We start from the raw sequence: 24,569 nt of genomic DNA, 5'->3' as shown, positions 1-24,569 counted from the left end.
TTGGGGGATCGGGACTGTGAGTGTGTGTGTGTGTTTGTATGTGTGAGGCTGATACCGATAAGATATGGGGGTTGGGGGGTAAAGGGGCTCAGAGGGTGGCGGGAGGAGGGGAGGGGGTTGGTATAGTCCTACGTGGGATGGGAGAGAAACAGAGTGGGTGGAATAATATGCAGAGAGGAAGATGCCACAATTAATATAGAAAGAGAGATGTTCGGATAATCGAGAGAGAGAGAGAGAGAGCAAGTATTTCTGAGGCCTGCAGAAAAGAAAGAGTGAGACAATGAATAACAAGTATTTAATATACGTGGAAATTTTAGCCACGTGAAGTTAAATGATATCACTTTTCAGTTATGGGAAAGGTATGAATTTGCATCAAGAATTCTGAGAGAGAGAGAGAGAGAGAGAGAGAGAGAGAGAGAGAGAGAGAGAGAGAGAGAGAGAGAGAGGTGGGTTTGGGATAAAAGTAGTTGTGTCGTTATTAGATTACGCCAAGGTTAAGTGGCTTTGTCAGTATTAAAAATTTGGAGTTTTACATAGTAGCCTTCGCATGCATATCAGGAAAATTCTAAGACTAATAAAATGTATAATTTAATATCAACCAGAGAAAGTTTTCTCACGCGACAATGAAATAAAACCAATATTACTATTTATAGTCTATTCGAAGATTATAAAACTCCCCACTCAAGAGAAAGAACAATCGAAAAAATAACGAAGAAAATATCGACAAGGGAAAGAAAAATGTGAGGAAGAAAAAAAGGCATCAGAAAAAGAGGAGAATAAGTGACATATACACCCGACCAACCTACCTGAGGAGTTTTATAGGAGTGATAAAGCCTATTAAATTTAGTCATAAGTCCATAGCGAGGCACCTTATCCATCGCTTGTAAAATGTGAGAGCATGTTCGGATACGAGAGGGGCATGTTCGGATATATCATTCGGCCATAAAGGATTTTTTTTCCCCCACTGTCAGGTGCTCCGATCAGTCTCATCTCTTTCCCTTTTCCAGCGAGGGGAGAGAAAGAAAATAAAATGTTAAAAAAATGAAAATATTATAGCATTCTACGTTTGTTGATGTTTCTCGGATATTGTTATCGGGAGCACCAACAACTGGTGACACTAGTTCTTCTCTTATCTCGTACAAAAAATACAATGTAATCATACAGCCATAGCCATGTCTCGTATAGAGCTATTCGTTCACATTTTCTTCCGCTTTGAGTGTTTTTCGAGAATCTAATTATTTTTTGGTCATTTTACATTAGCTATTGTTTCTTGTTTCTATGTGTCTGGTAATTTCTTTTGCTTCATTTTTTATTTCCTGTTTTTTTTTATTGACTCCGGCCATGTCCAACAATATTGTATATAAGTATCTACTCATGATTATGTTTTTTTAATTTTGCTCACAACTAATTAATAAAAAATGACAGTGTTATGTTTTACTGTCCAAAAATACGAACACAAGCTATCAGAAATTGGGGCAAAGTGTTTATTGATTTATAGGGATACACAAACAATAGGTCTCTAACAACATCGGATCTCATTTAGTAATTACTAAGAAAAACGCAGCTTCCAAAACCAGGTAATTGTTGAAGAAATAATTGGTAATTGTTCGCGATATGTAACAAGATTTCGCCACATAAAAACAAATGGATTGATAATACTTACATTCATGCACAAATTACATTACAGTCATAAAGCTTTATTGCATTTGATGTCATAAAAATATTGCGTTTTCTCGCAAGTTTTGCATTGAAATTTCTTGCATTTTTTAAGAGCCATTTGTCCCGTAGCGGGTAGTGCCTTCAGTGCACCTCATGCGGTACACTGTAAGCATTTCTTAAGGTTTTGTGCAGCGTGCTTTCGGTCCCTAGCTGCAACTCCTTCCGCTCCTTTTACTGTACCTTCTTTCATATTCTCTTTCTCCTACCTTACTTTCCAGCTTCTCGTAACAATTGATTCCTAATGCAAATGCGAAATTCTCCTCCTGTTGCACCTCTCAAACCTTTTACTGTCAATTTCCATTTCATCATTGAATGAACTGATAGATCCCAGTGCTTTGGCCTTTGGCCTAAATTCTATTAAGTGGAGAGGCATTTGAAAGTAAAAATACGTTAACTAGTTCCAACTGTTCATATGAATTCAAAGAATCCCTTCCGCTTAACATCCCAGATCACCAAGACTAAGAAGAGGTGAGAATGTGATCAAAATATGACCATTTATTTGCTCAGTTTAAGCTGTATTGGTCTGTTTGAATAGTTCTCCTGTGTTTGTTATTTTTCTTTTATTTATCCATTTCGCTTTTAAGGAACATAAAATAAAAAATTTGTCTGTTAGGTTTGTGATTCCAACGTTGACAGTTAACTTTTCATTTTTTTGTTTCGGACACTAAACTTCATGTTTACCATGTGAATAACCTTTTTATCACGAAAAGTTATTGTTATTTTAAGAAGAGGATAATAAAGTCTGATTTCAGTGAAAAATCACTTAAGTGAGATTTTTTAAAGCCTTCAGTGCCAGTGATATATATATATATATATATATATATATATATATATATATATATATATATATATGCGCGCGTGTGTGTGTATTGTCACGTATATATGTTTGTATATATTTATATATATAATTGCGCATGTAAAAATGTTTTTCTCCCTTTGTGATAAATGATGTTTATAAAACTAGAATAAATATCTCGGCCATATTCATTACTGCCAAAATTGCATATGCATGGAAATAACTACATTAGCAACACTTACGTTTCTCCTTATACTGCACCACCCTCCCTTATGGTGTGGGAACTTGGAATTGTATTTATACACTAATCACTAAATTATTACATGAATACATTTCATCTCATTTAAACCACAAAAACATTCAACAGTGCAATTTTATGTGTACATCTCTTGCTATTTAAACCAAAAAATGTTCACCAATTTAATTTTATGAATACATTTCTTCATATGTAAACCACAAACCATTAAACAATACAATTACAGGCAGGTCCTTCTCTCTTTGTTTATTTCAGCAGTGATGTCATGCAGATAGAATGCAGAGGGCCCTATGATATAATGCCCAAATCGGTCAAAAGGAGCAGGCAGGGGAGTGGAAGAAAGAAGACCTGATAAAGGTTAGTGGTGTCATGTTTGTAGAAAAGTTTCGAAGCGATTTGATGGACCTTGGTGTTCGTGCGTGATGTCATGTTTGTACGTAGAAAGGGTCGAAGTGCTTTAATGGACCTCTGTGTCCGTATGTGATATCATTTTTGTATGTAGAAAGGGTCGAAGTGCTTTAATGGACCTCTGTGTCCGTACGTGATGACATGTTTGTACGTAGAAAGGGTCGAAGTTGTTTTGTTTTAGTGCAATATATGTGTAATTGAAATTCATTTAGTTTGTATAAGAGATTGTACAAAATCTACTGTACTTAATTTTGTAATTTGGACCAAATACCCTTTTGTAAAATTCATATTATTTTGTATTGTGGTCAATAAAAATATCTATCTATCTATCTATCTATCTATCTATCTATATTGGACCACCGTCTCCATACGTGAAGCTTTCTCTGCACAATATCTCCCTTGATTAAATATTGAAAGTATATATATATATATATATATATATATATATATATATATATATATATATATATATATACACATACATGTATACATACATACACACACCTATATATTTCTATGTATGTATGTATGTAGTCTCAGTAATTGGGCGGCTATTTGGAAATCTTAGCTTGATGATAAATAATAGTGCCAAGACTATTAAGGAAGGAAGAAACATTCTTTAATATTACGAGCTTTCTAGGTTTAAAACCTCATCTTCAGGCTGAAAAAATGACAAGGATGAGAAATCAATGAAAATTACATTAAAATGAATTGTCTTACTAAAAGTTTCAGTAAAAACATAAAATAAAACGAACATCACATACAAATTAAAAATGAAAAATTTTTTCGTAATTTTTAATTTTTAATTTGTATGTGATATTCGTTTTATTTTGTGTTTTTAGTAATACAATTCATTTTAATGTAATTTTTAGTGATTTCTCATCCTTGTCATTTTTTCAGCCTGAAGATGAGGTTTTAAACCTAGAAAGCTCGTAATATTAAAGAATGTTCTTCCTAGTCTTGGCACTTTTATTTATCATCAAGATGTATGTATGTATGTATGTATGCAATATATATAAACAAAGAATAGTATAGAGAATATAGCGTGAAAATGTTTATAGTAAAATGCCAGTGTGGGTCTGTGTGCGGGCTAAGACCTCCTGGTGCTTGCTATGACTGTAGCGATGGCTAGATAGGGACGTGAAGATATTTCACCGAAGAAGAAGAAGAAGAAAAAAAACAATAAATTCGAAAGAGCAAAAACTGAATGAAAGTGAGATGAGGCTCAATGGAAGTTTAGAAACCAATTTCTTTTATCTCCTGTGTTATTAGAGTGTGCGTACTCGCAGTAGAATTACAACGAATTATGTGTACCATTATATAAATTACACAAGGCTATAGTGTAGAACATGCTATCTTCTTCTACAGACTCCCCACGAAGTTTTTGAATGAGTAACGAATATTTAGAAAAATCCTCTTCCCATATAAACATGTATGAATTTATACGTATTTTATAGAGAGAGAGAGAGAGAGAGAGAGAGAGAGAGAGAGAGAGAGAGAGAGAGATATTTTGTATTTTCAGCTAAATAAACTATCTCCATAGGGGCAGATTGACCAAGAGATACGTATCCGTTAATTGTCACAAAAACTTATTTGAGAAATTATCATTTCAGCTTATGGCATCAGATTACTTCTAGGCAATTCTTTGTCCAGTCCGGTCATGTGTGTGTGTGCGCGCGTGTGTGAGTATGTATGCATATGTGAATGTACGTGTGTGCGTGACAAGACCTGCCACTTCGATAAAAAAAAAAAAAACACGCATTATATCCACATTAACCTGGGTGGAGATACTGTGAAGGGGATGCACTGAAGAATGTTTGCTGTTACGGGATGGGGTCATCAGACCACTCCGGCATGCCATTAGTGGGCTGGTGAGATGTATGGGATGGGAGGAGATGTGGTGGTATTTGACATAACATGAACTTGGGGTTTAGCGTTAGGGTTTTCCCTAATTTTTATTAGGAGGAAAATGAGAGAAATACTAAGAATGGTTATTTATATACTTTTGAGATATTGAAGGGTACGACTAAATATTCCGATCCCTAGGAAATATTATTTTGTAGATTTAGTCAGATGTTATTTATACTTTTGAGATACTTGAAGGGTACGACAAATATTCCGATCCCTAGGAAATATTATTTTGTAGATTTAGTCAGATGTTATTTATATGTAGGGATTCCTGCACTTGCTTACGCATTTGTTATAGAAAAACGATTATTTGTACCTGGCGATCAAAAGAAACACATCATGTCGAAAAATTATCCGAATTGTATGTCGTGAACGGATTATGTGTATGTGTTTGTGTGTGTCTGTGTATGGGTGTATGTATAGCGAGTGTATTAAAAGTCCTCACCAGGCTTGAAAATGGAGGAAAATAAAGATTCTTTAATGAAATATAAAAGTATAAGGAACCCGAGAAACTCACCACAAGATGATCTGGAAATGACAGGAATCTGAAAATTTCAGAGAGAGAGAGAGAGAGAGAGAGAGAGAGAGAGAGAGAGAGAGAGAGAGAGAGAGAGAGAGAGCAGAGAGAGAGAGAGAGGAGAGAGGAGAATCTCCACTTTGCTTTAAAGTTAATTTTAGGGGAAAAATTAAATTCACACCTGATCAAATGTGAAAAATTCTTAACTAATCCCTTTCCTTCAACAAAAGAAGAAGGGGAAACTGAGAAGTAAAAATAAGCAGATTAATGGAAGTACAGAGAAGCAATAAAAGCAAAAGGGGGGAAAATTTTGAGGGGTAACTAGAGTGTAAATGTGAGTCGAGGAATCCGCGTACAAGGGATAGAATATTGTTCGTCCCGACGTGTCGATGTCCTACATGAATGGGGGTGGTCTCATTTGCAAATTTATGGTTGCAACCAAGTCGTGACAGCACCAGCTGTATTATCCGCTCGGAGGAAACGTAAATTTTCTGCAAGACGACGTAACCTTTCGCTGAAGGCGGACGCTTTTCGAGATGGTGGTTGGGGGGGAGGTGGGGGTCGTTTTCCGAAATGTTCGGGTTTAGCGTTTCCGTGATTTCAAAGTCGGCCAAAGCTCTTCAGATGCATATATTGGAACAACAAATCCACAGTTGTGTTGGTTACATTTAGTTCTAAATAAATCTCTGCTGCGAGCTTTCGGGAATTTGTTCGATACCCCGTTTCAGTCAGATTGAAAAGGGAGTCGAACAGATTCCCGAAAGTTTGAAATATATGTGCCCTGAAAATTCCATAAAGCTTGAAATGTACGTACCCTGAAAAGGGAGTCGCACAGATTCCCGACAGCTTGAGATATTATGAACCCTGAAACGGGAATCGAGTAGATTCCCGAAAGCTGGAAATATATGTACTACATATACCTAACTGTGGATTTGTTGCTCCATTTCAAGACTGATACATGTATTATTGAAACATGAAAAAAAATAATTAATTAGAAGGTTTATAGTAATATTATGATCAAATGATGATATACTAGGTGTTATAACGAAAAGTTTCTCAATACTGTTATTGATATAAAATCCAGTTTTGAACAGCTAACATTAAATGTAACTTGTTGTTGGTTCAACTAGTTTTTGTTATGTTCCAGTATAACGTGAATGCTTGTTGATATTATTATTCTCGCCTAAGACTATCAAAAATGGCTCATAAATGGAGGATTGGCCTTAACTGAATATTTGACAGATAATAGCAAGAATAATTGCTTACCTTTCTGTATATCTACTTAGGTAAAATTTGGCAGATTAGTTGTTACTGTTTACTGGAAAGATATATACCCGTTTTGCCTTGATCGATTTCTCTAAACAAGTTAGCTAGAGGAGTATGTACCGTATATAATGCTTCTTGAACGGCAAAAAGAAACTACACAGAACACCAACACTGAAGTGAAATTCTTCAAGTGTGACATCACTTATGAGCAAAGAACATGAAAGTGAATGGTGGGTGGAGATCTTATTATTGCTTCATAATTATTTTCATAACCATTACTTTGCAGTTTTTTTTTATGTTTTTGAAAAGCTGTATCATTGTCACATTTCGGGATACTGTGGTAGTCATTGACTGTTATTTAATATTCCCAAGAATAATGTCATATTACTTTTGCTGATACACAGCAACTATAGTAGATTCACATCAACCGTGCATTTGTTGTCTAGGCCAGTCCCTTACGACGCTCCTGATTGGCTGTTGATAAGCCAATGACAGGGCTGGAAACTCTCAGTCTCTCTTGCGTGCTCACATGGGTAGGATCTATGTTCGACCTCACCTGAAGGATGCGTCTTTCAATAGCATCCCTCAGGAGAGGTGGAAGATATATCCTACCCATGTGAACTCGCGAGATAGACTGAGAGTTTCTGGCCCTGTCATTGGCTTATCAACAGCCAATCAGGAGCGTCGTAAGGGACTGGCCTAGACATTAGATGTACGGTTAATGTGAATCTACTAAAATCGTAATAAGTGCCAAAGCTGTGATTGTTCTTGATACTTTTGTAGTTAAGTATATCTTAGTTTACCCAGACCACTGAGCTGATTAACAGCTCTCCTAGGGCTGGGCCGAAGGATTAGATATTTTCACGTGGCAAGTAACCAATTGATTACCTAGCAACGGGACCTACAGCTTATTGTGGTATCCGAACCACATTATATCGAGAAATGAGTTTCTAATCACCAGAAACAAATTCCTCGGATTCCATGTTGGCAGAGCGGGGAATCTATCTTCGGGCTACCGAATCGGTAGGCGAGCACGTTAGCCATTCGTCCGGCGAGGAACTACTTTAGTAGTAAGGATTGCTAACTTTATTTCGGTATTTATGGTTGAGGGTTACTTTTCATACAAGTAAAATTAACACTTAAGTAGTTTTGCATCGTAAATGAAATTGAATAATTAATGTATTTACCATAACTCCAACTAATATGAAAAAAATGACGTCACCAGCCAGTGGTTACGGCGTATGACGTATGTAGCCACTCTACAAATTAATTCTTCTTTTTCTTCTTCTTCTTCTTCTTGCGGTGTGGGAAGAGAGGTTACCGTCTAATTGGATCGAAATAATCCTTTTATGTTCGCCAGCCACTCCTTCTAGAGTCAATACATACATGAATAAAATTGTTTTCTCTCCAGACGTTCCGGCATAAAAGAAAAAAAAGTAAACTTCTTGTTAGGGTAGTTTTTGCTTTGTTTATTGAAGGTAAAATTGTATTTAAGGGGAGATTAGGTAGACAGAAATCGAACCTCTATTGGCGGTGATCGAATGAGCTTGGGTGTCCATGAAATTTATTATAGAAAATATTTAGTTTTTCGAAGCCTTCGTTTGCTTCATTAGTATTTCAACGAATAATTTTTTTTAACTATATATTTGAAATTTTTTTTGTTTCTTAACAAGAAATAAATTTTTGTTGCGTTAGGAATCAAAGGGTTATAATTTCTATATCAAATTTATTTATTCCTTCATGAACTACTCGTATCTTTTATAGATGAAAAAAAGTTTACATTATATTTATAGTTTTATGATTTTTTTTTTTATAATTCAAGCACTCATTGCATCAGAAATATATTTTTATCCTTGTGTAAGAAAAAAAAAGGAGAATATAGACACAGTCAGGGAGAAGCTATATTTTGCCATTTCCTTGAACTGAACTGTTTACTTACATAACACACCAACGTTATTTACAAACTGTTTACAAACTGTACACGAGACTTGACTAAGCAGACGATCAGCTGATTGATATTTAGTGATAGAATTTTATTTGCAATCCGGGGGCCTATTTACTTGTTCAATTATTTGTATATTTAATAGCAAATACGAAGGTAGATTGAAATTGTAATTTAGGGTCCTTGACTAAACCTAACTTGAAATAAAGATTATGATTAGCGGAACAGAATGGCCGGCCCTCTTAAAACTGGGGACTGAGAGTTGATGTAACAAAATACGACTAGTAAAATAAAATAATGTAAGATTACGGAGGCCTGCTCATCAGTCTTAAACGGGAAATGGTAATTTATAAAAGAAAAAAAAAATCTAATGACCTCAGCGAATACATCATATATGCCCATGCACATATCTTTCAGTACAAACGTTTCTATCAAAGTCAGACGAGTCAGTCTCGTGAGTCAACGTTTCTCCCGTGAAACCATCCCATTCCGAAGCCCGTCGTCTCCTCCGCACTAGAAGAAAGGGAGGGAGGGAGGAAGGAAGGAAGGTGTTGTGTAGCTAATGATACCAAGGGCCACGTCTCGGGGCGTGATGTAACGAGCAGATAACGCGAGCTGAAGTTAAAGCTTCTATCTCTTTTCGCGATGGCGTCTTCCCATTATCTCACGTCATGACGGTCTTTTAAGTACGTCCCGGGAGAAACGAGCGTCTTGAATAATAAGATTAACCAGATCCTCACATTAGCACAAAGGAAATGTGAAAAAGGGCCTTATCTTAAAATATACCATACATATGTATGAATGACTCACGCTCGCTCTTTGATTCGGTATCGTATGACTTATAGAACGTATTATTTTCGGACGTCCGCGTGTGCTGCCATTGGGGCTTCAAGGTGAACGGGGCCATCCTCTTCTTCTTCTTCCTCTTCTAGCTCTTGGTGTCTTGGGACTCTAGAAATCTGCTAGATCCTGTCGATCACTCTTTTTCCCGCCGAAAGTGCTTCGGCCAATCACGAGTCAAAACATATGTAAATTGTGGGAGGAGCTCATTCATCATCGGCCAATCAGCGTCGACGATCAAGGACTTCCCAGGGAGTAAGCTGTTAGGGGGTCCGGCCAGGTAAACTACTTCATTTTCTTTGATTTATAACGAGGGCAATCTTCCATTCTCTCCCCTTTTTATCATTTTGGAACATTTGTTCCAGAGCTTCATTTCGGGGACACGCCCTCCTTAAAAATAAACACCCGGACTGGGAGAGAGAGAGAGAGCCCCAGCAGCCCTCAAAAGCGACGGTAAGGTCCCTCGAGGGGCGTTGCGAATCGTGAAGGGCTTCCAAGCTCCATGTAGATGACAAATTATGAGCTCAAGGGATCTTGTCAGATGTGTCTAACAAGCCGTTGACTGCGGGGGATGCACAAGCATCGCCTCCATTATTAGGTAACGTCTGGGATCGCTGTCACCCGCCAGCGATCTCGAAGTCCTATTTAGTGATGTCACGATCCATTTTAGGAGGTCCTGCGGGAATAGCAGTAGATCCACCACCTCGACAATGCAGGAAGGAGGGAGAAGGACCGTTGGGAAAGAGCGACACAAGTCTGTCCTGTTTTTAATGGCGTCTTCTCTTAGGGGTCACCATTAAACCGAGATTAATTTGCCGGGTATTGGTGTTCATTAGAGCTTGAAATGATGCAAAAACTGTGTAACTCATGCAAGAGAGAGAGAGAGAGAGAGAGAGAGAGAGAGCGCGAGCTTTCCTTTTAATGAGAGTTTAGTGGTCTACTGAAAAACATAGCTGAAAGTTTTGCAAAGACAGCAGAGGAAGTGGCAATAGGATTATCAGTATGAATCCAAGTACTATTGAGTGATTAGTCTGTTTCTTTCGTCTTTTCTTTCTATCATCAGCGACGGTTTCCACCAAGATGAGACAAATCATTTTAGATTTACTTGAATTAATATTGATAATCCTATCTCCACTTTCTCGATTGCCTCTGTTTTCGACAGCAAAACTTTATTTATTTATTTATTTATTTTTTTTTTTTAGTAAACTACCAAACTTTCACTTGAGGGCAAATTACTCATTTTGTTCATTCTCCTCTTTCTTCTCTGTATCTCTCTCTTGCTTGAGTTTTGCATCGCTTTAGGCTCTACTGAAAAACCAATACCCAGTAAATTAATGAACTTCGACGAATTTAAACCATACAAACTACTTAAAAGAATCAATAACTCCGTTTGGGTATAATTATCGACTCGTCTCATTCTTTTTTAATGTATTTTTCCAGTTATCATCTTATCTAGTATTTGATATCCAGTTTTCAACTTATCTATTATTTGATTTCTCTATTCGTGTATTTATTTTGTCTTATTTGTACTCTATGTGATGTTGCCTGACAGAATGCCTTGTTTATTTATTTATTTATTTATTCATCTATTTATTTAAACAATGTAGCCCATTTGAATATCTACTAACGTCGGCAGCTGTTCGACAAATCAATTTAATGTACTGTACAAGGAAGATCATCGTTTACCTTTTCCAGATCATATAATTATTATTATTATTTTTTTTTCTTGCGAGAATGACCTTTCATTTTTCATTGTTTCATATATAATTCTTCCCTACTGTTTCATTATCTTAATCCAATCACTCCCAGGACGGGTTATTACAGGGAGTTATCATTCAGATCATAAAAAAGGGGCGTATATTACCCTAGCCACTCTTCCTTGGAATGAAAGATATCCTTGCCATTTACATTCATAGGAATATCTCAGTTACAACAAGCACACAACGTTTCGCTTCCCTTTTGATGTTGTCAAAACCAGCCTCCTCTCGCAACTGACACTGCACCGATAACTCTGATTATCTCGTATTTTCCTCACTGATGTCAGTCGACTACCCTCACTTATTCATTGACCAGACGCGGTGTACCTCAACATTAAGCTCTCAAACGACAAAAGTACATTTTACTCTGTGTACATGGAAGAGATAGCATCGATACGAGAGCTTTGCGCAATTTATGGCGCTTAATATCGTCTTTGGGTTATGTAAGGCGATAACAACGAATATTATTGGTGGTACTGTTTATACGCACCGGCCATTGTTTGCTGAGGAAGACTGAGACCAAGAAATGACTTCTACTTGCCGAGCATAAAAGATTTCACCAATACTACTGTGAGATTTGATCAACCACCTACATGCTTGTGCTGAATATGAAGCATTTGTAATTAACATATAAGTTTCTCCCATAGCAATTTAGCAAAGTAATAACATCCCGAAAAAAAGACGTTGCTTGAAATTCCCATTTTACATTGTAATTCAGAAGATGTATCCCATTTGTGGGTTGTAATTCAGAAGATGTATCCCATTTGTGGGTTGTAATTCAGAAGATGTATCCCATTTGTGGGTTGTAATTCAGAAGATGTATCCCATTTGTGGGTTGTAATTCAGAAGATGTATCCCATTTGTGGGTTGTAATTCAGAAGATGTATCCCATTTATGGGTTTTCATTCATTCATAGATCAAGCAATGCTAGTATTACCTATTGCTTATTAGTATTCTAAACAACAACAACAGTCTTTTTACCTTCGAGCACTAATGAAGATGCTTTAGCGTTTTTTTTTAAGATTCCTTTTTCAAAAATTTTGGAAATATATTAGCCTTAGGTCTTTGTTTTATTTATTTATTTTTTATTTTAATCCAATGGTCCGACAAAATTTTTTAAAAATTTTATCGTTATTTTTTCATATAATATATATCACGCTTCAGAATATACGCATGTAGTTAAGTAAAGCTAAAACACTTTACAGTGTTAAGATATACATTCGAAAACATTGATTCGAAGAATGGAAAATAGAAACTGTGTTACTAATTTTCACGTTGCTAATCCATGAACTATGTAAAATTATGGACACTTAACATTTTAAAATCATGAAATTATTAATAATTCCATATTTATCCCACTGTCAGCCGAAGGAAGATGAAATTATCAATAATTCGATATTTAACCCACTGTCAGCCAAAGTAAGATGAAATTATCAATAATTCGATATTTAACCCACTGTTATCCAAAGTAAGATGAAATTATCAATAATTCGATATTTAACCCACTGTCAGCCAAAGTAAGATGAAAATATCAATAATTCGATATTTAACCCACTGTTAGCCAAAGTAAGATGAAATTATCAATAATTCGATATTTAACCCACTGTCAGCCAAAGTAAGATGAGACCTCAGGGTGTATGCAAACAAAGCCAAAATGGCCTGAGAATGAAGAGGATATCTGTCACATCTCTCAATTAGCGTCAACAAAAAACCGCCAACAACACCTGGAATTAGAAAAGAATGCGTTACGTCATTGTCAGGGACACCTTGATACGCTTCGTCATTATGCACTTGTAAATCTGTGCTATAATTGGTTAATTGTTAATTATAGTATCTATATTATTGCTTCACTTTCATGCTAACCCGTTTATTTATTTATTTATTTATTTTATATGTTTATTTTTTTTATGGAAGTCTCCTGGCAAAGAAGGCATCATGGTAAGTTTTCACTTGCATTACGTGTTTTGATTCAGTGATTGATTTTTGTTGTGGGGTTGGGAGGAGAGGGGTATATTTACTGTGTCTGTTTATTTATTTATTTTCATTATTAGTTTTTTCTTTTCCCTCTTATGTTTGTGAGCTGCTACGTAATTTTGCAGTCTTTCAGAAACCGCAATTAAGCAGGTAGCCTCTTCCAGTGTCCATATGGAAGTTGAACAGTGCATATAAAGAAATGAAATAAAAATGTACATAAATACTTAAGTAGTAACGGACAATTAAGACGTACAAGCAAGTCCGGAAAATAAATACAAAGGGCCACTGGCGTTTACAGTACAATTTAAATGTCTCTGGAACGTAAGAGTATTAATATCCATAGCACAACATCCACAGTTAATACTTATACTAACAAGAGACATACTACTATTTGTGTTTAGTGGCGGATGAAATGGTGAATTTGAAGGACGAAATTAACAAAAGAGAGAAAATAGTAAAGTATATTTTGTGTGTACACTACACTGTCGAAACCCAAGACCATCAAAAAGCACGCTGCTCAACCACGGAATGAAAATAGCCGCTTTAAACGCAAATAAATAAAAAAAAGAAAAATAATAGACGACGATTGGACATTGAATTGGCCTGGTGTTGACTTAGAACAGCCCTTTGGTGGCAAATCAACAGAGCCGACGGCATCAATTTGGCCTCCTGGCGGGGGAGCACCCAACTGGCGTTCTCGTGTTTTGATCTCCGCTGTCTTCGAGTTTATTTATGTTATCTGTTTTGTTGTGGTCGGGGTTACGATGAATTCTGACCTCTGGGTTTTTCTGTTTATCCATCCTTAATACTAAATGGAATCAGTACGAGATAGACATTATTTTTTCTCTTTAGTGCTCAGCGGTGGGACTGATTTAGGTCCTCGTTGTTTGCTCAGAAATGTTTATGGCCCAGACGGGATTCGTCGTCAGCATAAAACCAATAACGGCAAATATGACCCGAGAATTTCTCCTCTTTGTATTCGTCTTGTTTCCAACAAAGGCGCTCTTACGTGAAATGTTTGTCTCTGTGTTTTTGTTTGTGTGTACGGGTGAGTGTTCATGTGTGTGTGTGTGTGTGTGTGTGTGTGTGTGCATCGAAAATTATGCACAAATTGTGAGTGGTTGATATTCAAGAATATTCACTGCTTATGAACAGGGTGCAGCCACGGGGGCTTCCAAAAGCATGCAGAAAGGAAAAGGAACTCTATTCCTTTCTTTCTCTCTTTCATTTTCTAAAGGGCCAGGAAGGCGGCAACAGTAGTCATGTGTCAGATTTTGAATGTTACGAAATCAAACTGAAATCAAGTTGAGGAACACCCACTGTCTGGTAATGATGGAGAACCTTTCTCCACCTAGGACGGCAATTTCTGACCCAGAGAATAAGAGGGAGTGGAATGTATTTATAATAGATTCATTCATACCCAAGGTATATATTAAAACTTAAGTCGTAGTATGTGAGAGAGAGAGAGAGAGAGAGAGAGAGAGAGAGAGAGATTACGGTAACCTTATGCTAGGACGAGATCATGCTTAGCGTCCATTATACAAAGGCTTTGTATATGTGTGTGGAGAGAGGAGAGAGAGAGAGAGAGAGAGAGAGAGAGAGAGTTATTCTTTATGGGCCCAGAGATCATCCAAACTGGACCTCCAAGAGGGCGCAAAATATCAAGACTGAGATCTCGTTAGATGATCATGCTGACAGCCTTTCTACCAGGCCTCTCTGAATCTCCATAAGCATTTCGTGAAAGAGAGAAATATTGTCGTTATTTATGAATGAATCAACATTTAAGCGACACCGAATAACTTTCTATTGTAATTTCGTTTGTAACGTGCACCTGTCACCATAGGGTTATTTCCGAAGCCGTTTTCAATATGGATAGTTAATTGTTGGGAGAGATATAAATTTTTTGGTCGACTGAACACCTGAGCAGACCCTATATAATGGTGCCTCCGATTGTCTTAATTTTTTTTATTTTCCTTCCCTACAGGACACTCAAGCATATTTTACACCATCAATTCTTTACTCCAGTTAAAGATAAACTATTGAGTTGATTAATGTATAGTTATCCGCATTTGTCATTAATTTAAAACTTCTCTTTTGATTATAGAATTTTTGTTATTGTTTATAAGCATTCAGAATGATAAACTATTCTTTTTTTTTTATTGAACCGGTACTGTTTTCTGATTGTTTGGTTTCTAGTTTTTCTTTTCTTTTTGACATGTATTAAGGTTGAATCTTGATTAGGAAGGCCATGGGTTTTCCACTTATTATTATCACTCTTATTCGCTGGCAAGTTAATTATTGATAGTAATTTATCTAAGATACGACAGAAATAATTTCAAAAGCTTACTGATTCAGTCTCTCTCTCTCTCTCTCTCTCGTTTTTTGTATCCATCTGAAGATCTATCTCACAGTTCCTCGTCATTCAAAATGAGGCTAATGAATAATGTATGCACTCAAAAAAAATGAATGCACAGACCGTGAGCTTTAATAATGTATAAATCAAGGAGGTGTTATGATAAGTCGACCCAAACGGTCAGGGGGGCGTGATGGGATGTCGTTATGATCTCGTTATCATCTCGTTATCGACTCGTTATCTCCTTGTTTCGAATTTCCAGCTCGTTGGGGAGTTAAGTACCGTCGTCTGCGGGACATCTTTTATTGCCCCTACTCTGTTCTCTTTCCGAAGAGGGTTATTTCTGCTATTTATTTATATATGGTTTGATTGGCATCTCATAGTTCCTCGTCTCGTAAAATCATTTCTGAAATGTCTTCCAAGCCTAACGAAGCAGTTATATACAGATTATAGAATATATGATACATTTGTGCTTGCGTGTGTGGGTGTGTGTATGTGTGTGTGTGAGAGAGAGAGAGAGAGAGAGAGAGAGAGAGAAGAGGCGAGAGAGAGAAGAGAGAGAGAGAGAGAGAGAGAGAGAGGAGAGAGAGAGAGAAAGGAAACCTGGAGAGATTTTTTATATTGGCACTAAAATAAGATTTATGTCCAGATGTTAAATGTACATGTGAATATTCTTTTTGTCTAGATGGAAATTTCCCTTCACTTGACTAGCAGACCACTGAGAGGATTTCAAAATGAAGACCTGATACAAACCGTTTTATTCTTTCCACGAGTCGATATCTTTAACAAGCCGGTTGTCAGCACGTCAAAAATAGGTGTAAAATTGTGGGAAAAATAATGAAATGCAATTATTCCTGAATTAGATATTCAAAATATAAACTCCAAAAGGAATTTACGTTTTTTAAAAATTAAAACTTAGTAAAGCAATGGAAAAGCTAATGAGAGAGAGAGAGAGAGAGAGAGAGAGAGAGAGAGAGAGAGAGAGAGAGAGAGAGAGAGATTCCCTTTACTAGTGCCGTATATATATATATATCATATATATATATATATATATATATATATATATATATATATATATATATATATATATATATATATATATATATATATATATATATATATATATGAGAGAGAGAGAGAGAGAGATACTCCCTTTACTAATGCCGTTCAGTTCAAATAACTGGACGAAAACAAAACTAAAAACGAAACTCTCAGCCGGAGAGGACGACTGACACACCTGACGACTCGAACCTCATACAAAACATCAGGGGCTTCGTACAAAGACTCATCCAGCAGAGCTAATGACACCAATTAGTAGCTCATTCTTTGTCCGAATTTCTGCGACTCCTGCAGGTTCTCCTACGGTATCGGAGTCGTAAATTGCTTTAATGAGACCGAAAAGAACGTTTAAATTAGTTTTTTTTTTTTTTTTTTTTTTTTGTTTTTTTTTTTTTTTTTTTTTTTTTTTTTTTTTTTTTTTTTGTTTTTTTTTTTTTTTTTTTTTTTTTTTTTTTTTTTTTTTTTTTTTTTTTGCCGAACCAGCTGCATTTTCCTCGAATCATTGTTTTCATTTGTTACAAACTGAGTGACACTATTATAATGAATACATTGTGATAAGGGAGCTCGTTATTTATCATACAAAAGGAATAATGGATGAGAAATTATTATTGTTATTGTTTACAGATTCGTAACATAAATTTTTTATCATTGAAACTTCCTCTATCCCTCCGATCCCTCCGAAACACTATATTGTTCCAAGAAACGAAATTGTTAAAAAAAAAATATTTATTTCAAGAATAGGTGTTTCCTGAAAGAATATTGTGGCTTGTACTATGAGGTTGTATCCTTAATCTTTGAAAAACTTCTAACAAATATTTGAAAATTTGAAAAAAAAAAAACCTGATAGGTGGAGCTGACGAGAATTAGTCACCGTTGTCCCAGCACGATGTCTCAAGTTTTTGCTGGAATGGTGTAAATTGCCATTGTTAGAATATTTTGTATTTTCCTTAGGATTCGTACCCTTTAACTGGTTATTCCGACAGTAGAGAGAGAGAGAGAGAGAGAGAGAGAGAGAGAGAGAGAGAGAGAGAGAGATCATGTCAAAGGCCAAACATTATCGACGCAACTGAATCCTGTCTTGAGATTTAGCGATAATTCAAGAATAACTTGAGGGCTAAGAAAAAAAAAAAAAATGAACGACCCCCGTATCATCTTGTTTTACTGTATCTTTCTGTTTCGAAAGTGATCAGTTTACCGCATTACAGTATGTTTATGATATTTTCAGGCTGCATCCGAAAGAGGATACATTTGATTTTATGAATAAAACTTGTCTGTTTATCACCAATTTTTTTGAAGGTCATACAAGGCTGAAATTCCATTGGGAACATTTCACGCTATTCATGAGCAGTACTAAATTCAGCGTTATTTCTATTTTTCTTGGCTGGCTTATGTTGTTGTTGTTGTTGTTGTGTTTTTCGGATACTGATTTAATACAGACAAACATACAAACTGACGTACACTGACGCTGATGATGCACCCGACGTCAAACAATGATTCTAAACCTTGACAGGGCACAATCGACCCGCAGATCCAGGTGATCTTTACGAGCTTCGTAGGGCGCCCTCAAGGGACCTCGGCCCTTCTCCGGGTTCTCTTCCTCCGCCACTGATAAGAACTTGGGCATTTTCGAGTTCATTACCATTTCGACGGGACATCACGGCCTCGAGTCCCACTTCATTCAGACCTCATTAGAAGCCTCTATTGAGCAGTGGACACCACCCACCATCTCACCAGGGGCTGTAAAACGCCGGCCGACACTCGGCCGTGCATTCATCTTTTCAGGTTTTCGTTGAGGGCACCGCTCTCGACTCTGCCCCGAGAGCGCCCCGGGGGGCACGCATAAACCGCCGCATTTCTGTGAGGGGCTCAGCGGGGCGCGTTCACCTGAGCTGCCTCGCCCAGGTAATACCGGCAGCAGCGGCGGCAGCAGCAGCAGCTGGGTGAGATCATGAGGCTTCCCTCCTCTTCTCCTCTTCTCCTCCTCCTCCTCCCGAAAAGAATATCAGGAGAGGTCGCACCCCTCCCGTGTTTATCATAAAGCGATGCTAATAAAATTCTCTCCTTATAATGTGCCCAGTTCTTCGTACAAAAGTTCCCTTTTTTTATGAAATTCTCGTTTAAAGATCATAAGAAAAGCTGAAAGAGCGAATGCTGAAAGGTACTTTGGGGTTCTAAAAACGAATAAAATTTAACTTGGAAAAAGGATTTTAGACATTTTTTCCCACGTTCCGCAGCCAAAGATGGAAAGGGAAACGTATATTACTTTTTAAAGGAAAGTGATATCCTTTAAAAGTGCCTTTAGAAGCCATCTACTCGTTTGAAAAAGAGTTTGGACGGTAGAGTTAAAACCGCAAGGAAACGATAGTAAAAGGACGAAGAATAGAATCTATTTAAGATTATTTACATTTGACGATCATTCGGAAACAAATTCCTGTTAATTTCTCCAAAAATGTACGCAATAATGCCCCAGAAATGTTCGATAAAGACGGTATTCATCGTCCTGATTTTCAAGTATATTTTTTTAGATATTTTAGTCACTTATATTAATCTTAATTCCCTTAAAATTCATTAACGCTGGTTTTGTTGGCCTGTAACATTAACATCAACTGAAATTATATACTCGTAATGCAGTAGTTTCATTATCATTTTCAACAACATCTGTCCATTATAATATGTCATAATTTAAATTCTCATAATTTAAATTTTTCAGTTTACTTTTGAAATATGTTAAATAGGTCGAGTGTGGAAGGTGACTTACTGTGGAGCCATTTATTTTAAATTATGCTTCGTCAGTGAGTGTTTGTGTTGCTTCGTGAAGTGGCCTTTTTTTTCAGAAGGGGCAATTGTTATCATCACGTTATATTTGTTATTTTCTTCCCATATGAAGAAAACGCCTTTGCCGACATTCATATATGTGCACATGCATATGCATAGATGTATGTAAAATGGGGATATACCATAGTTCTGCTGTCGTGTGCGTGTTGATGTACAAATGGACAAGTAAAGTATGTAACATATTTTCTCGAATATCTTCACAGCGTCTTTATGTTTCAGTTTATTTTTCCTCTGAAGTTCGTCATCAAAGTTTCTCATTTTGTAATTGGTAATTGCTCTGTTTTGCGTAAAATTCATTGACTGGTAATTTAGAAAAGGAAATATCACCGAACTAGAAGTATCAAGTGATGAACTCACGGAATTATTGGTTGAAAGTATAATTTGTTCTCATAATGTAAAGTAATACATTTTGATGTCAGTGTTTCAAAGAGACTCTTGATAATAATAATAATAAAAAAAAATACGTCATGAAGGAGACTGAGTGATGTGGACACTTTGGCTTAGCGAGGCTTAAAATGTTGAATCACCTTGTATGGAAATACTTATAAGAAAAAAATTGAAAAATTAAAAAACTAACAAAAGAGTGAATGTCATCATTACAAGAGATAAATGCTCTGAAATTTTTAATGAGCTGAAGAAGAAAAAACAGGAAAAAAAAGACCCATCAAAAACAAGAAGGACTTGAATCCAAGGTCGGAGAGCTTTTATAATGAGGATGATGAAAATAGAAATAATGAAGATGATGACGATGACTATGATGATGATGAAGACGTAATGGTTATATTTCAACTGGCTCGCCAATATCAAGGGCCATCTTAATTCGAGCCCTTATTAACTGTCAAGATATGAGACGCAATAATTCAAACCCTGGACGTGGGTTCTCTTAGCATTAATTCATTTTAGACAGCTACTTTGCTTGCTGTTGCGAAAGAAGTATTGCAGAGTTGATCTTGAGACACTTCACTCGAGAACAAAAAATGGGAAAATAGTGTACCCCAATTTTTTTTTTTTTTTTTTTTTTAAGCAGCGGCTAATTTGCTAACCAAAATGGCCTTAGATGTGTACTATGTATTTTGTTATATAACCGCAACTTATTCATTGGCGTCATTGATATATGGTAATCATAGCAACGTATATTTGTAATAACTGCCTACCGTATTATCTTGGAGGAGTCTCGCCAGTGTGGTGTAAGTAGCTCCTTATTACAAGACTTTTTTTTATGTACACTCATGCGGTTCAGACTTGTCAATAATTCTCAGATGTATGTTTTTGCCGTAACAGGGTAAACGCCACTTTACCTCATCAAATGCAGGCTTCCTGACTGATGGGTTCATAATGCCCCACATTAAAAGACGTTTTAATGGTGCAATCAGTAGCTAAGCATCGCCTGCCTAACCCTGCAAGTAGCAGTAATATATCATATTCGGGTTTATGCAATTTTATGATGCCGTGGTATAATTAGCAAAAAAAAAGAAAAAAAAAACATTTCCATCTATCTTCTACTGAGTCATAAGATGAATAGAAGCTATTGTTGCTTTGATGAATAGAGTATGACTAACGCCTGATGATATCTTAATTTTGTTATCGCTCTTTACGTATCTGATAGTATACTTCTAATAACGCCTTCAGCAACAACCTCAAGTGGTGTCTGTAGTATTGACGAATTTGCATAATTAATATTTCTTCTAGTATCTTCGTCAAGGACGCGTACCACAGCTTCTTTATTTACTTATTTATTTTATGCTGTCACGAAAGTCTCTCATAACTACCAGCATTGAGTTATCACGATCCTTCATATATCAAATGGCAGGTGGTAATCAGAAATTGACTTATTTCTGTGGGGCAATTGAATTTAAGAACTAAAATTTCAATTTCCTGAATTTTGATGAAACGTACAAATGAATACTTTAGGAATTGCTTGTTTGTGTTTCTTTACTGCAGGTCATTTAAAATAAAGATCTGTAGTCTTCGGAACCTTTGTCTGACTTAAATCATTGAGTTCTGCGTGTCAATTAGAAGTTGTAGATGAATGATATATTTGAACCCCTTGTTTCCATAAACCCATTCGTTCAATAGCACTTGCAAAACTATATTTGTACAGTCACCTTCATCACCTTTGAAAATTATTTTTGAAGACAAAGTATTCATAGTTATCAATGACCTACTGACGGTTTTAATACTTATATGCTTCAACGATTACATTTGATACAATAGCATTTATATTTAGAACAGTTACAGCAACTTACCGAATCTATTAGTATTTTATTTTCACGTGTTTGATCACTTCATTAGATTTTATTTTTATTTTTTAAATTTTATTTTAAACTTCCCTATTTGACGCGTTGTAACCCTTTATTACCATCTCCTGTCCTTGTGCTTCATTACTTGTTTACATCTTATTTCCACCTATTTAATGGACATAGCATCTCATGTATATGAATTAACCATTTCTAAGCTCTCACGTTATGATAGCATCTTGCTATCATAACCATTTTGTAATTATTTCGCTATTATGTATTGCCTATACCTTTATCAGCACCCTTGCTATCACGCGCTCGTCTTTGCCAACGAACTGTTCTTGCAAGGAAGCTGCTGTTTTGATTGTGCAGCGAACTCCCCTTGACGGATGGGGGCCGGCTGATTACCCACGGGGATCCTGAAACAGGTCCTATCGGGCCGTCATCCGATATCCTATTGAGGATCTGATGACCGTTTTATGATTTCGAGCCTAAGGCTGCGATCATCCGGATTTGATTTATGACTCCGAGGCTCGCGGATTCATCATTGATCTTCTTCTTCTTCTTCTTCTTCTTCTTCTTCTTCTGGGAATTTGGGATAAAGTCCCTCCAGTTAGAAGGGAGGGTTCTCGGGTCGTCTATGGAGTGTAATAAAAATGCAAATAAAAGGGAATAATTGTGTTTGATTTGTCTTCTTCTTGGGAGCCAGTAACATTTACTATTAGTATTGCAGCTATTTTTGCTTACATTGCTTAAATTTATAACTTGAACTGTTACTTATTCAAGATAGTCTTCCTTCAGTATTGTAGGATTAGGTGAAGCTAAAGCTAACACTATCTTCTTCAACATTTAAAGTTCAATCACCAAGAAAAGTAAACACTTCCCAGGTTGAAATCAAACTTCGTCCTCGTCACAGTCAGGATATAATTCATCTTATGATGGAAACACATGCTTATAAGATCATCCAATAAATGCAAGTAAACTGGCTATTAGATGTGTGAGGTATAGAATATTTAAATGTTCGGCCGAATTTCGGCAGATATATAAGGTAATATCACTAACTCACGATGCTGTTTATTTTACTTATTTCTTCATTTTAGGTAGGCTACACAGAGCTGCACACACACACACTGCGCCCCATTGTGTTTAGAACCTCTCTGTTTATATATTTAACTAAACAATTATCGCCGGGTTTTTCACGAACGTTTAGGCTAGGGTCATAAATTTCAGTAGCAATGCTTATAAGGATCATCGCTTGTTTACACTAAAATCCTACATCAAGGTAAATTACGCATCGTATTCATTTGCAGAACGCGAGAATAGTGTATACCTGAACTAATGATATATATTACCATAAAGGTACATCATATGAAATTAATTTACTTCAAAATAACTAAGTTTTACTCCAAGCTCTTGTTTGTGCGCATTTATTTACAAACTCTTTATCGACCTGTGCATCGCGTCTTCCCAAAATGGCTCCGTGATTTTCCCCCTTGCTCCAGTTTTCCGAATCATCGCATGTGCTAAGAACACGTTCCGTTTCGATAAATTTACCAGACTCATATTACAACGGTGATCTGGGGTCGATATCATCGCCAGCCTTGCTGTATCTATTATAAATTATGCAAGGGTTAAGTGAAAATATGGATTATTTGTGGATAGGTTTGAGCCTGTATTATTTAGGCATGGCGCAATAACTCTGATAGTACCGTATATTAAGGACCATTATATTAACGGCGTCTGCTATTAAACTTACCACGATCAGTGATAAGAGTGGTTTTAGCAAGCATCGTACCAGCAAGCGCTTTAAGTTGGGACAGGGATGGACGTTTTTAAAAAAAATCACTAATACAAATAGGGCCTTTTATTCACAGCTGTAACACGCACAAGGTTTTGCACTTGTTTGTCAAAATACGAAATTGCTTCGCAACAAGGGTGCTTCCTCACTTTCAATCAGATTTGTAATTTTCTTAGTAAAAAAAATTTTTTTTTTCATTCCATTTAATTCAAATGAAGGCCTTCCCTATCAACATGCATAAATGCCTGCCATTCATATGTAATACAACAGTTCTCCAGCCAAAGATACGGGTTTTGTTTAATTTCAAGTTTTTAAATTTTAAATTTTTAAGAAAAAGAAAAAATATAAACCCCTGACAGGTTGGTTGGCCTAAATGATTAATGAAATTGATTCCTAAAATTGCGTTCATAAAATAAGGTATCTAAGTCCACAATCAGATCAGTTTTAGAATGTCATCACTATGTGTTTGTAATCCATAAGTAACTGTCCGAAATGCTTTATTTATGAACAAACGAATAACCTTCAACTGAACGCAATCTACTTCCAGCTTTTTTTAACTGCGGTGAAACGTGAGTGCTAATTATTTCTCATACAAAACGAGTTTTCCAATAAGAGAAAGCTCTGTCCTTAACTTAAACCCAAATAAATATTTCTGACTTACCTATAATATAACCCGGTTTTCATTTCATGCGTAACAAGAGCGCAGAATTTTATTCCATATATTCCAGTCATTCTTAACGTAAAGGAGGCTCCCTTTTGTGTGCTTTATAACAGTAAGATTTCCATTTGTTTGTGGCCCAAATAACGTCAGTAGATTTGCTTTAAGTGGATCTGATTTTGCGCTTTCCTGCAATTCAACATGGACATTTCTCTTGTATTTGCAATACAGTTGTAACTTACCCTC

The sequence above is a fragment of the Macrobrachium nipponense genome, chromosome 5 (genome assembly GCF_015104395.2).
Source record: "Macrobrachium nipponense isolate FS-2020 chromosome 5, ASM1510439v2, whole genome shotgun sequence".
NCBI lineage: Eukaryota > Metazoa > Arthropoda > Malacostraca > Decapoda > Palaemonidae > Macrobrachium > Macrobrachium nipponense.
Note: the sequence above shows the minus strand (reverse complement) of the source record.